Genomic DNA, 13,424 nt, shown 5'->3' with positions numbered 1-13,424 from the left:
ATCCCCAGGCAATGCTGTGCTTGCTCATTATACATTATTAATTACTTACACAAGATCGAGGATGATCCCTGTGAGGGCAAGAGGGACAGGTACTCACTGAGATCGAAGAACAATTTACTCAGGCACTAGGAGCTAACCTTGTTCATTCTTGTTTGGAATTTCCAAGCCTCTTGGAAAGAAAAGAGCAAGATCTGTTTTGCATATAGATAGCTCCTCCCAGGTCTCATGCTTTCCTTTTTGCACTTTTGTACTGCTACAAGTAGGGATTTCCTTTGTTTAATAAGTGTTTCCTTTTCAAAATGAAAATACCTACAGATGGAAACTAGTCCAATCAGATAGTGTTTCTACAAACTGCAGACTGAAATTCAGACGACTACCATATGGGAGTTTTGAGGGGATATGTGTTAGAAGTGGGGCCTGTGTACAACTTGAAGTTTGGGCGCCCCACTGAAATGGAGGTCTGAGAAGGTTGTGTTGAGAAAGGGGTGTCACTGAGGGCCTATGACTAGGGAAGCCGAGGGAGTAGAGGAGGACGCACATATCTGAGGAACATACTGGCTGGTCAGGCGATTTCCTGCTATGAGTCTGGATTTGAATTCTGGGTCTCATGAAGGGGCCTGTGTTGACTAGGAGTTGAGTGGGGTTGGCTTGGAAAGCCCTCAGAGAAGAGAAGGTCCTGATGGCATGCTAAGGAAACAGCCTATAGGTATGGGTGGATAAGAAAAAAAAGATTTTTTTTTTTAGGACAGTCATATCTGCTTAAAGATGTTATTGCCAGGCTTCCTTTTGGCCGGAACCCCCATCTTCCAGTAATTAACCAAAATGATGAACACAAAGGGAGAGAGGAGAGGCACCTGATACATGTTCTCTAGACCTTTTAGAAAATATGGATTGGGTCCTCTAGCAATATACATGTGAATCTAAAAGAAAGGTAGACATCAAGGGAATGGGTACTATTCAAAAAGGAATACCCACAAATGTTACCATGGCAATGCTGGAAGACTCTACAGTGTTACCCAGCATGCTGCTGGCATTGTGTAAACAAACATGTTAAGGGCAGGATTCTTGCCAAGAGAATTAATGTGCATATTGAGCACATTAAGTGTTATAAGAGCAGAGATAGCTTCCTGATAGCTTCCTAAAATGTGTGAAGAAAAAGGATCAGAAAAAGAAAGAAGCCAAAGAGAAAGGTACCTGGGTTCAACTAAAGCGCCAGCCTGCTCCACCCAGAGAAGCACAATTTGTGAGAACCAATGGAAAGGAGCCTGAGCTACTAGAACCTATTCCCTATGAATTCATGGCATGATGGGTGTTAAAAATAAACTAATCTGTGATCTATAAAAAAAATGTTATTGCCATCAGGTGGAGTAGAGGTTAAGGTGCTAGATTCCAAAATGACTGACTGTGGTTCAAGTTCTAGACCTGGCAGCTTGAAAAATCACCCCTGGTGTGTGTGCATGCATGCCCCAAATTCCAGGATGAGAATGGAGGAGAAGGGATTGCAGTGTGGACATTTCCTATGAAGGGTGATTTCTTACTTCCCCTTTCACTGTTTCTTTCTGTCCTTCTCTGGCAAGCACACACACCCTATGACAAAAACAAAGAAAAAGGCTCATGATTTTTTTTTTTTTTGGTGCATGAATGCAATTTGTTATGATCAAATCAGGATATCCATTACCTCAACTGTTCATTATTTCCTGTTGGGAGCACTTAAAATCCTCTCTTCTAGTTCTCTTGAAATGCTCAGTACATTGGTGTTAGCTGTAGTCTTCCTGCTGTGCTATGGAATACTAGAACTTATTCTTTCTCACTAGTCTGTTTTTTTTTTTTTTTTAATAAGTACAATGAAGAGTGAGGATCTGGCAACTCATAAAGGAACCACCAATTCTAGTAGTCTATTATGTGATGAGAAGTGTGAGTTCTAGAAAATATGAATGTGCTTCCAAACTTCTCTCCAAGTTTATTTTTAAATTTTTTTTATTATCATCATAATCTTTATATTACATTGGATTACATATAACTTTATAGTGTATTACATTGTTTTTTCAAAAGGGAATGCCATGCATGTCAGTCAGTACAGAGACATTAATCTCCCCACTTCAACATTCAATATCTTTTCTATGTTTTCCCCAATCATTATTTTTATTATTCTAATTATTTTTTAAAACAGTCAATCGCTATTTCTCATTTTGCTTGTAAAAATACTTTGTCCATCATGAAATACTTCTTAGACCAATCCAGTTGAGAATACTATACATGTCATCATCAACAGTTAATAAGCCATATCTGTTTCTCACTAACGTCCTGCCTCTTTATTGTTCACTTGCTATCTTTCTCTATCCTCTTCTCTTCACTTCCCCCATTCCACACTGTCCTATTCTCATTAAGTACCTTCACTGCTTTTATGTCCTCCAATTTTTTGCTCTCTATCATAGAGTGGATAGTCGGTATATCTCCAAGTTTTGATTCTCAATTTCAATCACTGTAGTCACTCTTTTTATTATTTTTTTCTTTTCCTTAAACATGATAGAGCATGTGCACAAACATGAAAGAGACAGAGAGAGAGATGAGAACCCTCCACAAGGTCTAGTCACACTCCAATCCCTTTCCTCTGTCCTCCTGCTCATTGGAGATAGATACGGAGGCATAAATAGGCAGTCTAACCACAGGCAGTGACTATGGTGGGAAAGTGTCAGGAGATATGAGCATTCATAGGAGAGGCACCAAACAAGAAATCAAGGAAGGCTCCCTAGTAACTGTGATGTCTCAAGGGAGAACTGAAGGATGAGTAGGAGTAGGACAGAGGAAGAGGGATGGGAGGGAGTTTCTAGACACAGTAATTCACATACATGGGAATTTAAGCACAGAGTCCGGAGGGTTTTGGAAACTTAAAAGCAATTCAATACTGCAGGAGCACAGTGCCTGTGGGAAGAGTGAGGACTCTCAAGAATGAGGATAATAATTCAAGTTCTTTTGCTCTTGAGGAACATTAGTCTTCTTGCCATGCAGGGGATGGATGGTGGAAGCAAAAGGATGGGGGCAGTTATTTTCAGAGAGAAGATGGAGGCCTGGAACTAATCATGAGGATGAAGAAAGGGAGTAGACTCAAAGTAATAGGAGTAGAGTCTTTAGGAAGTAATTGAGGTTAAATAAGGTCATAAGGGTCATAAGGGTGGGGGCCTACTCTGATAGGACTGGAGCCATGTGAGAAGAGGAAGATCTATTTCTTCTCCTCTTCTCCCTCCTCCACACCTGTGTGAGGACACTTCAAAAATTTGGCCATCTGCAAGTCAAGAAGAGGGTCCTCACCCTAGCCTGACAAGGCTGGCACCTTGAACTCAGACTTCCAGCATCCCAAACTGTAAGAAAATAAATTGGTGTTTATTTGTTTTTATTGTCAGAAGGTGTGTGCACATCCATTACCAGAGAGAGGGGAGAGAGAGAGAGAGAGAGAGAGAGAGAGAGAGAGAGAGAGAGAGAGAGAACTCCCTCATAATGGGATGTGGCCACTTTGTAATCCTTTCCTCTTCATTCTTCTGTCCCATCAAGATTTTGGGCACACACACACACACACACACACACACACACACACACGCTGTGTGTATTTTCCAAGCCACTTGGGTTGAGATTCAAACTGTGGTAGGTAATGGGGGATATGGCTCTCTTACCCACTGAGTTATGGAACTTGCTCAATTGGTGTTGTTAAGGTCACCCAGTCTATGGCATTTTGTTGTGGCAACTGGAGCTGCCCAAGTCAGTGCTCCATACTAGAAATGGCCCTGGTCAAGGCCCATGGGACAACAGTAAAATGTGATGCTCTGGGTGGCTGACCACATGAGAAGGTTCTGGCTTTGCATCTGGGGACCTCCCTGAGTCCACCAGAAATTTATGTGCCTGTGAGCTACAGGTGGCTGGAGCTCGGAGTTGATTGTGGCATCAGGATCCTGTTGAGGAGCTGTCTCTCTCTCTCCATCTCTCGCTAGCTCTCTTGCTCATAGAGGAAATACTTTTTCCTTAAAAAGCAATGGTCCCAGGGCCAGCAGATGTCATAATGGTTTTGTCACTGGACTCCCACGTAATTGACCACGGTTCAAGCCCTGGACCTTGTGGCTTAAAACTTATGCCAGGTGCATAGGTGCGTATGCATGTGTGCCCCAAATCCTGAGAGGAGAATGGAGGAGAAGGGATTGCGGCATGGCCATACCTCCTGGGAGGTGATTTCTTCTTTTCTGTCTCTCTGCCTCTCTCTATTTCTCGAGTGAATACACACACTCTATAGCAAAAATCTCTCTAAAAACATAAAAATAAGAATAAAAAAGTAATGGTCCTGATAAATACAAGTAACCAATATTTTTGAGCCAATTAAATGAAAGTGTCATCTATCGGCATGCTTTTAAACATGCCCCCTCTCTTGGCACATGACTACAACTGAGGAGGTCGAGAAAGGGGAAGCTGCTCATCAGAATGAGAGTATGGGCTGTAGGGAGAGTGGGAGGGAGTGGGGGGAATGGAATGGGAAGAAAGATCTGAAGAAGCTCAGGCTACACAAATCTCCCCCACTTCTTTTTCTTCTAGTTGGCTAGGCTGGCTAAAATTGAAGATGATTCTTGGTTGATTATGTGGAGTGTATGTGAGTGTGTGCATATGCGTGTGTGTAAAGCCCCTCCTGAACATTAGATAGGACTATCTGAATCTAAGTGAAGTCAGGCACACTCTGGGTAGTGCTATCCACAGAAAAATAATACCCTAAGCTGGCAATGAGATTCCTCAAATAAACAACAGATAAAGAAAGGAAGAGGGACACAGTGTAACAATAATTGGAATAACTGGAATTCTTTTATCACTCAGGGCACTTACAGTGAAAGTACTTTCTAAATTGTCTTACACCACCTACAGTATAGGTGAATTATATGAAAAGATCCTAAACTATTTGTTAAAATAAATTTTCCAAGAAAATATCAGGGGAACGTTAACTAAATTCTATTAAGCTGGTGAATTAAATCTGAGTCATTCATTGATTCATAATAAAGAGTAGCCATTCTCTTTGTGGTTTCCATTGTAGCCTGACAATCAAAATTCCAAACCATCTTCATGAAGTCCTGGGTAGTAAGCTGGAAATGGCGTCTGAGGCTGTAGGGTTTGTAAGAGTAGACTCTTCAGCCTGATTATTGGTTAACACATCATGCCTTCTTTCTTGAAGTAGCACGGGGGGTGAAAATGTGGTTTAGAATACCGATGCCATGTGGCTTCTCATTGGCTTATGTCCTTGCAGCTTTAGGTAACAGCAGTTGATCCTGTTAAAAGCCTGTTATGTTGGGACCAGCAGTTAGCGTAATAGCTATGTTGCTGAAATCCTATGTAGCTGACTGCGGTTCGAGTCCCAGACCCAGAGGCTTAAACCCATGCGGGGGGCATGTGCGTGCGTGCCCAAGATCCCGAGAGGAGAATGGAGGAGAAGGGATTGCGGCGTGGTCATCCCCCCTGGGGGTTGATTTCTTACTTTCTGTCTCTCTGTCTCTCTCTGCCTTTCTGGTGAGCACACATGCCCTATAGCAAAAAGCTCTAAAAAAATTTTTTTTAAAGTTAAATAAAAGCCTGTTACATTGAAAATGGTCCATGTATACAGTGCTAGTACAATTCTGTGGTCTTGAGGGTCCCTATCCGAGGCAGAGGGTTCTGATTGAGGTTAGTTCCATACCTTGATGCCTAGTAAAACTACACCACCTACAATTGGTTGTGCCACTGGTTGGGAATGGGGTGCATGTGCTCCAGCTTGTACGAGATCCTCTGGGCCAGGCCCCAGAATAAATCTGTGATAACAGAAGTCAGGGTAAATGTTGCTGAAATCCTATGTAGCTGACTGCGGTTCGAGTCCCAGACCCAGAGGCTTAAACCCATGCGGGGGGCATGTGCGTGCGTGCCCAAGATCCCGAGAGGAGAATGGAGGAGAAGGGATTGCGGCGTGGTCATCCCCCCTGGGGGTTGATTTCTTACTTTCTGTCTCTCTGTCTCTCTCTGCCTTTCTGGTGAGCACACATGCCCTATAGCAAAAAGCTCTAAAAAAATTTTTTTTAAAGTTAAATAAAAGCCTGTTACATTGAAAATGGTCCATGTATACAGTGCTAGTACAATTCTGTGGTCTTGAGGGTCCCTATCCGAGGCAGAGGGTTCTGATTGAGGTTAGTTCCATACCTTGATGCCTAGTAAAACTACACCACCTACAATTGGTTGTGCCACTGGTTGGGAATGGGGTGCATGTGCTCCAGCTTGTACGAGATCCTCTGGGCCAGGCCCCAGAATAAATCTGTGATAACAGAAGTCAGGGTAATAGTTGTCTATAAAGGTTGGTGGTTGACTAGCATCTTCAAGAAGGGACCTATTGGGATGAAGAAGAGGCTCTACACTTTCGTTGGGATGACTGTTATCTGGGCATAGCCGTGTATTCAAACCCATCAAAGCATACACTGAAGATGGGTGCATTTCACTGTCCACAAGTTTTGTCTCCAAAAAACAAAAAAAATCCAAGACTAATCAAAAACTCTTAAAACAAATGACCAAGGCATCTTTAAAATGAGCAGATACTTAAAAGGAAATTCTTCACTATTCTTCCACTATACAGGAAAATGGATGATATAAAATAAATGTTCAAAAATAAGCTCCCAAATAGCATTTATAGGCAGTATAATGATCAGTTTGAACATAGTTAAATCTTCATGTCTCAGAGTGAAGGAGCCATTTCTAGTAGTATAAGCTATTATGAAGACAGTTCCACATTTATTTTCTTTCATGTTTCTGTTGGAGAAATAATGTTTTTGCAAATGTAAAAAGCTTTTAATGGAGCTGGAGAAGAAGCTATGTTTGGTCATAGTATTTTCTGGTTACAAACTAAAAATTCAGAGCTCTCGTGTGAATCATGCTGGCAAGAATCGCAGGCTTAAGCCTCGAGATTGAACAAATTTGAATTTTGACTTTATGGCATCCGTCGGTAAGAAAATACAAAGATAATCTTTTAGCAAAAACAGTTTTAAAAATAGGAGAATGACACATGGAAAGTTAGCTTCTAGAGATGTTTAGAGACAGATGTGATATCATTTTGTCCCTTTCCATATCTAGATGAATAAATGAGCTGATCTTTGATGACCTAACATGACAAGGCAGAGTGCTGGGCACTCAGCTAGACCTTGTCTTCAAGGAGCCTCTGAACAAGATGAGGGGACAAAAACATACAAGGAACTCTATTCAAAGAAGGCTGTAACAAATGCATGAGAACTACACTGGAGTTCACTGGGTCAGAAATACTTTTTTTTTTTTTTTACTTTTTTTGGAGAGGTTTTCGCTATAGGGCACATGCACTTGCCAGACAGAGAGAAACATAGAGACAGAAAGCGAGAAATCACCCCCCAGGGGGGATGGCCACGCCGCAATCCCTTCTCCATTCTCCTCTATTTTCTGGTTACAAACTAAAAATTCAGAGCTCTCGTGTGAATCATGCTGGCAAGAATCGCAGGCTTAAGCCTCGAGATTGAACAAATTTGAATTTTGACTTTATGGCATCCGTCGGTAAGAAAATACAAAGATAATCTTTTAGCAAAAACAGTTTTAAAAATAGGAGAATGACACATGGAAAGTTAGCTTCTAGAGATGTTTAGAGACAGATGTGATATCATTTTGTCCCTTTCCATATCTAGATGAATAAATGAGCTGATCTTTGATGACCTAACATGACAAGGCAGAGTGCTGGGCACTCAGCTAGACCTTGTCTTCAAGGAGCCTCTGAACAAGATGAGGGGACAAAAACATACAAGGAACTCTATTCAAAGAAGGCTGTAACAAATGCATGAGAACTACACTGGAGTTCACTGGGTCAGAAATACTTTTTTTTTTTTTTTACTTTTTTTGGAGAGGTTTTCGCTATAGGGTGCGTGCGCTTGCCAGACAGACAGAGAGAGACAGAGAGACAGAAAGCGAGAAATCACCCCCCAGTGGGGGATGGCCACGCTGCAATCCCTTCTCCTCCATTCTCCTCTCGGGATCTTAGGCACGCACGCACATGCGCCCGGCGTGAGTTTTAGCCACCGAGTCCAGGACGCAAACCGCGGTCGACTACGTGGGAGTCCAGCGACTTAGCCATTATGCTAACTGCTGGTTCCCAGGTCAGAAATACTTTTTAAATCAGCAATAAAAGAAGGCATTATAATATGGTGGCATTTGGGCTGTCCTTTAAGAGCCAGGGAATGGGAGCTTCTAGGCAGAAAAAATCGAAAAGCTTTAAGTCATCAGAAAAGCTTTGGGTTCTTGGAGAATCAAGCTTTGTTTGGCTGAGACATAGGCTACACGTCGGAGGAGACGTCCTCAAAAGGATGGTTCTGAGCAGAGGGGAAGGCCTGTACTCCTGGGGCTGCTATGGTCTGGTTTGAAGGTGGAGCTAAGTCACAGCAAAGTGGATCCTAAGGCAGTGAAAAGCCAAGAAAATAAATAGGACCAGGATCTAGGAAGAGGTGAGGGAGAGAAAGACAGAGAGGTCCTTAGAGGCTCTTAGAACTGGTAGGGTAATGCAGACTGCCAGAGGGTAACAGAAAGGCAATGCAAAGGGGGATGCTGCACAGCCAGCATGCTCAGGATTTTCATCTTTTTTTTTTTTTTTTTTGAGAGGTTTTTGCTATAGGGTGCATGCGCTCGCCAGACAGACAGAGAGAGACAGAGAGACAGAAAGCGAGATCCTGGGCATGCACACACATGCGCCTGGTGTGAGGTTTAAGCTGCTGCATCCAGGACTTGAACCGTGGTCAACTACATGGGAGTCCAGCAATGTAACCATTACGGGGGGGCGCCAGCCCCAGTGTCCAGGGTTTTTTCTTTTTTTTTTTTTTTTTTTGAGAGGTGCACTTGCCAGACAGACAGAGAGAGACAGAGAGACAGAAAGCGAGAAATCACCCCCCAAGGGGGATGGCCACGCCCAATCCCTTCTCCTCCGTTCTCCTCTCGGGATCTTGGGCACACACACACATGAGCCCGGCATGAGTTTTAAGCCACCGGGTCCAAGACACGAACCGTGGTCGACTATGTGGGAGTCCAGCAACATAGCCATTACACTAACTGCTGGTCCCTTTTTTTTTTTCTTTTTTAGGAGAGGTTTTGCTATAGGGCGCATGTGCTCGCCACAAAGACAGAGAGACAGAAAGTGAGAAATCACCCCCCACCCCAGGGGGATGGCCACGCCGCAATCTCTTCTCTTCCATTCTCCTCTTGGGATCTCGGGCATGCAAGCACATGTGCCTGGCGTGAGTTTAAGCCACTGGATCCAGGACTTGAACTGCAGTCGACTACATGGGAGTCCAGAGACATAGCTATTACGCTAACTACTGGTCCCAGGATTTTCATCTTGATCAGTTGTGGATGACAAGGAAAAGTCGGCCCTCAGAGGAGATGGTGAGATTTGCAGCTGGGTGACCAGAGGGACTGTGATGTTGCACTCAGACAGAGGGAAGTTGAGAGGAACACCGTGTTTGGGGGAGAGAGAACGATGACTCGTATTTGAATGAGCCAGCAATACCCAGACTGCTGGAGAGTGGGTCTGGACGGACATCTCACAGTAGAGCTGGAGGAACAGACTTCACCTTTCTTTACCCAGGAATGTCCGATAGTCCCCACTGGGTTTGCCTGGCCAGCAGGAGTGTGTAGAAAGGGGAGAAGCCCAAGTGTTGAGTTGTTGCCAAGGCACCAAGGAAAATCTGCGAGTGCATGATGCGTTCCCACCCACTGTCACTAAGCCTTGGGCACAAACCTTACCAAGGAGAGTTTGCAAGAGGACATGGAAAGAGACAGTCAAGAACACGGCCTTTATTGGATATCTGGATTATAAGTCAACAACTTACAGCTTTGATTTTAAGTCTCTGAATAAGCAAAGTCTATGAAGAGACAGCTAGGGTTCTCATCTTTCCTAGGTTAAAAAAGAGTATTTGCAGATTCCTTTTCCTTTCTTTGGTTTTCTTTTCCCCCCTCCCCTCCCCTCCCCTTAATCTCCTCTTTTCTCTTTTGCTCTCCTTCCCTTTGCTCTCCTCCCCTCCTCTCCTCTCTTCTGGCATGCTTTCATTTTGGACTGAACTGCTACATGGGTGGCCACCGTGAACCTACAGGAGGAGCCACTGTCACCAGGATTCATTGCTGTCACCAACACAGCGTTATCAGCCTCTTTTAAATATTTATTTAAAAGTAGTATTTCCTATCATTACTGGCTGTGGCGGGATCTCTTCTGGGCTCTAATATGGCCATAGTTTGGGTTTTTCAAAGCACAACGACATATATTTGCATTCTGGTATCATTAAATTTTTTTCAAAACTTTCTGTTTCTTTGTACTGATCTCAAAAGTCACTCATAAATCTCTTGGTAACTTCACAGGGCCCCAGGGCCAGAGAGGGCCACTCCTGGCATTGTGATCAGAGTCATTTAATACCCAAGGTGATGACTAATGTCTGGCAACAAAGGCTCCAGTAGGTGTCATGTGTCCTGGGGTCCTGGGCATGGGCATGCCGGGAGCACCTTATTACTGTCCGTAAGTACCATGGTCAAGAGAAAAGCTGAGGGCCAGGCTGATCCATGTGGGCGCTCTCGGGGGGTGAAGGATTTCTCCACGTGATCAGTGCCAGGACAACCCAAAAGCCTGAAACCAGTTTAAAGCAAAGGTACCCACCTGTGTCCTATCTTTATGCCCTAGGCTTTTAATAATATATATATTTTACATGTTTACAGAGGGCAGTCAAGTAAGCTATTCATGGAAAGGTTTGTGGATTTGGTTAATGAGGTGGAGGGGTATTACCTTTCAGCTGGAAACACATCCCTAACATATAAATATTAATGCCAAAACATTTATTCCAAGGCCTGGTTTCTTGGTGCAATTTGACGCATGGCAATAATGTGGCTGCTCTGAGACCCGGGGCTAGGGCCAGCAAGGCGTGGGAGCCAAGTGTATCCCGGAGGCTTTTATTGTTAAATTATATTCTTTAGGAAAAACCACCAGGGCCACATTTTGCTCACTCGATATCCATACACTTTTGACGGGCATTCTATTTTAGCTGTAAGCCTATGATTTACAGCAAGCCTGTTTTTCCTCTTGCTTAGGGTGGCAGTAGCAAGCCTAGGGCACTCTGTAAGCTCCTAGGGTGAGGAGCAGAGGAGGCTGGAGCTGGCGTGTCCCCAGTCACACTTGCTCCCCCTGTGTCACGCTGCTCTCCACGCACAGACAGCAAGTCTCTCCTCACTCTCCACTGCCATTCACCCAGCTCTGAGCAGCAGCCCAGCTGCCGAGTCTGCCGGGAGGGGCTCCCAAGTGCCCTGCCTACTGGCTGCTTCCCGAATCCCTGCCATTCCACACACAAACACATCCACGCAAGCTCTGCCTTGCTCACACACTGAGCCACTTGCACGTACGAGCACATTCTTCTTTCTTCTCCCTGCCTTGGCCCTTGACTTCTACAAGCCCATGGAACATTTCTGGAAAGACGATCTTGATCCAGCAGGGTAGGATTGTTTTGATTTTTTTCCCTCTGTAGCTTTAGCATTTTGAGAAAGCAACTTACCTTACTGGCCAGTGTCTGTCTCCTAGCAGGGAGAGGAGGATTTGCTGTTTTCCCTGGGGGTATCTGTGTGTCTCCCTTTTCCTTCAGGACTTGTAGGGTTCTTCGTGCCATTTATACGGCATTTGGCAGGCTCAGATTTTTTAAGAGCCCTATGAAGTGCTTTTGCATGTGCTTTAAAAAGGCATTTGAAAATGGAAAGTGTGATTTACAGAAACTAAATCATTTGTCAAGAAATTGCTTTGGAAAGTAATGGTTGCTGGCCATAAAGAGAAATATACACAATGCACCCAATGTGGTTTTTAACCCTTTCTTTGTTTACAATCTGTAGTTACTGATGGCGAGCGAGCTCAATTATAGCTTCATCTCAGATCAGTTACGTCTGTATGTTGTCCCCACATGGTCTGGTTTTGTAAGGATTAGATGAAATGTGTATTAATGACACTAAATATTTAAAAATGTTAGTATTAGTAACAGCAACTTGGCATTTCCTGTGTATATGCCACAAATGTTTGGTCAGGTACTTTATTGGGTGTTTGGGATAGCAATTAGAATGAAGTATTAATGGTCATATCAGAGTTTCTTAGGCTGACTGGGGCAAAGGGAGTTTATTAAAAAGTATAAATTATCCCAAATCATGGACACATGATACACTTACTGTATCTTTTGAGTAGGTGCATGTGTGAGCGTGCATGCGTGTGTACATGTGCTTAGCATTTAATTTGGTTAATTCAGTTCAAAACTTTTTTCTACTTCCTTTTCCTCCGAACATTTGCTTCTGCATATTCTAGGAAGAGAGGAGGGCTAGTTGTTAGGACTAAGAAACAGCAAGGTAGAAATACATTTTAAGATATGTTAGCTAGACCGAGAAGGTTGGTTAATGACCTGAGGTTATGTTTGCAGGCAAGGCCACATTTCATATTCTGAAGTTGTGGTTGCATAACCTGTGGATGGCATGAACACCCATGTACGCCTAACCAAAGGTTTTTCTGAATCATCGTTCACATGAGGATTCCTAAAGGGAGAAGTCCAGTTCTGTGGTCCAATGTAAACATACAAGCCAGGCTGGGATCATCTCCTAAGGCTGTGGCTAGAAAGGACCACTTGGGGCGCATTTTGCAGATGAGGAAACTGAGGTCCAGCAGCATTCTCCTGACTGTAAAATGTGGCTCTTCCTATATATACACCTTGAATCTCCACCCCTTTCCCCCAGATGCCTCCTATCAGTTCCTGTAGCTGCTAAATATAGCTGTCTGTGGCTGGCTGCGCACGCAACCGCAAACCCCGTTCTATCTGCCGTATCTCTGTTACAGAGTAGTCCTCCCCAGGGTCGTTCTATGTACACACTACATATTTCTAACCAACAAGGAGAGCGAATCAAACAGAAAGAGACAAACAGAGATAGACTGGAGTCTGGCACTGGGCACATAAGGCAGCTCATAGAGAAAGTCGACCCGTGGATTAGTCTTCCGTGTTTGTTTTAAATCCCATCTTCCCTGAGCCACCTTTAGGAGATCCCTCTGTGCCCCCGCCCCCCGCAGTGAAATTCAGCCTTGTCCAGCAGGGACTACAAGTAAAGTTCAGGGAAGCTGCTCTTTGGGATCACTCCAAAACGAGTTGTGCCTGGAGTGATGTTTAAGCCAATGTCAGGGCAAGGCAACAGCCCTGGCTAGCTTCCAGCACCTTTGAAATGCATATAAACTCCGGAGTCCAGTACGTGAACTTGGAGACCCTGGAGCCCCGAGTTGGCTGAGCGCGCTCGCGCCAGAGCTACACTTGGTCGCATCTGACTGCCCTGCTCCACCGGACCGGCCGGCTCCGTGGGCAGGGCCAGGGCCGGGGCCGGGGCCA

At 44.2% G+C, this 13,424-nt stretch overlaps 1 protein-coding gene across 2 annotated transcripts in view; it reads left to right on the top strand.

Annotated features, from left to right (window-relative positions):
- The first annotated feature begins 10,515 nt into the window (after positions 1-10,515).
- ESR1 (estrogen receptor 1) overlaps positions 10,516-13,424 on the top strand; it is a 307,128-nt gene continuing 304,219 nt past the window's right edge. Inside the window, exon 1 of one of the 2 annotated variants that reach the window (XM_006140006.2) lies at positions 10,516-10,682. The gene's annotated coding sequence lies outside the window, so the exon portion shown is untranslated. Of the gene's footprint in view, positions 10,683-11,262; positions 11,518-13,424 lie in introns of those variants that run through there. The other variant, XM_014585919.2, reaches the window with a different exon arrangement.

This window comes from Tupaia chinensis, unplaced genomic scaffold (genome assembly GCF_000334495.1).
Source record: "Tupaia chinensis unplaced genomic scaffold, TupChi_1.0 Scaffold000014_1, whole genome shotgun sequence".
NCBI classification, from domain to species: domain Eukaryota; kingdom Metazoa; phylum Chordata; class Mammalia; order Scandentia; family Tupaiidae; genus Tupaia; species Tupaia belangeri.
This window is presented reverse-complemented; position numbering and strand designations above follow the sequence as displayed.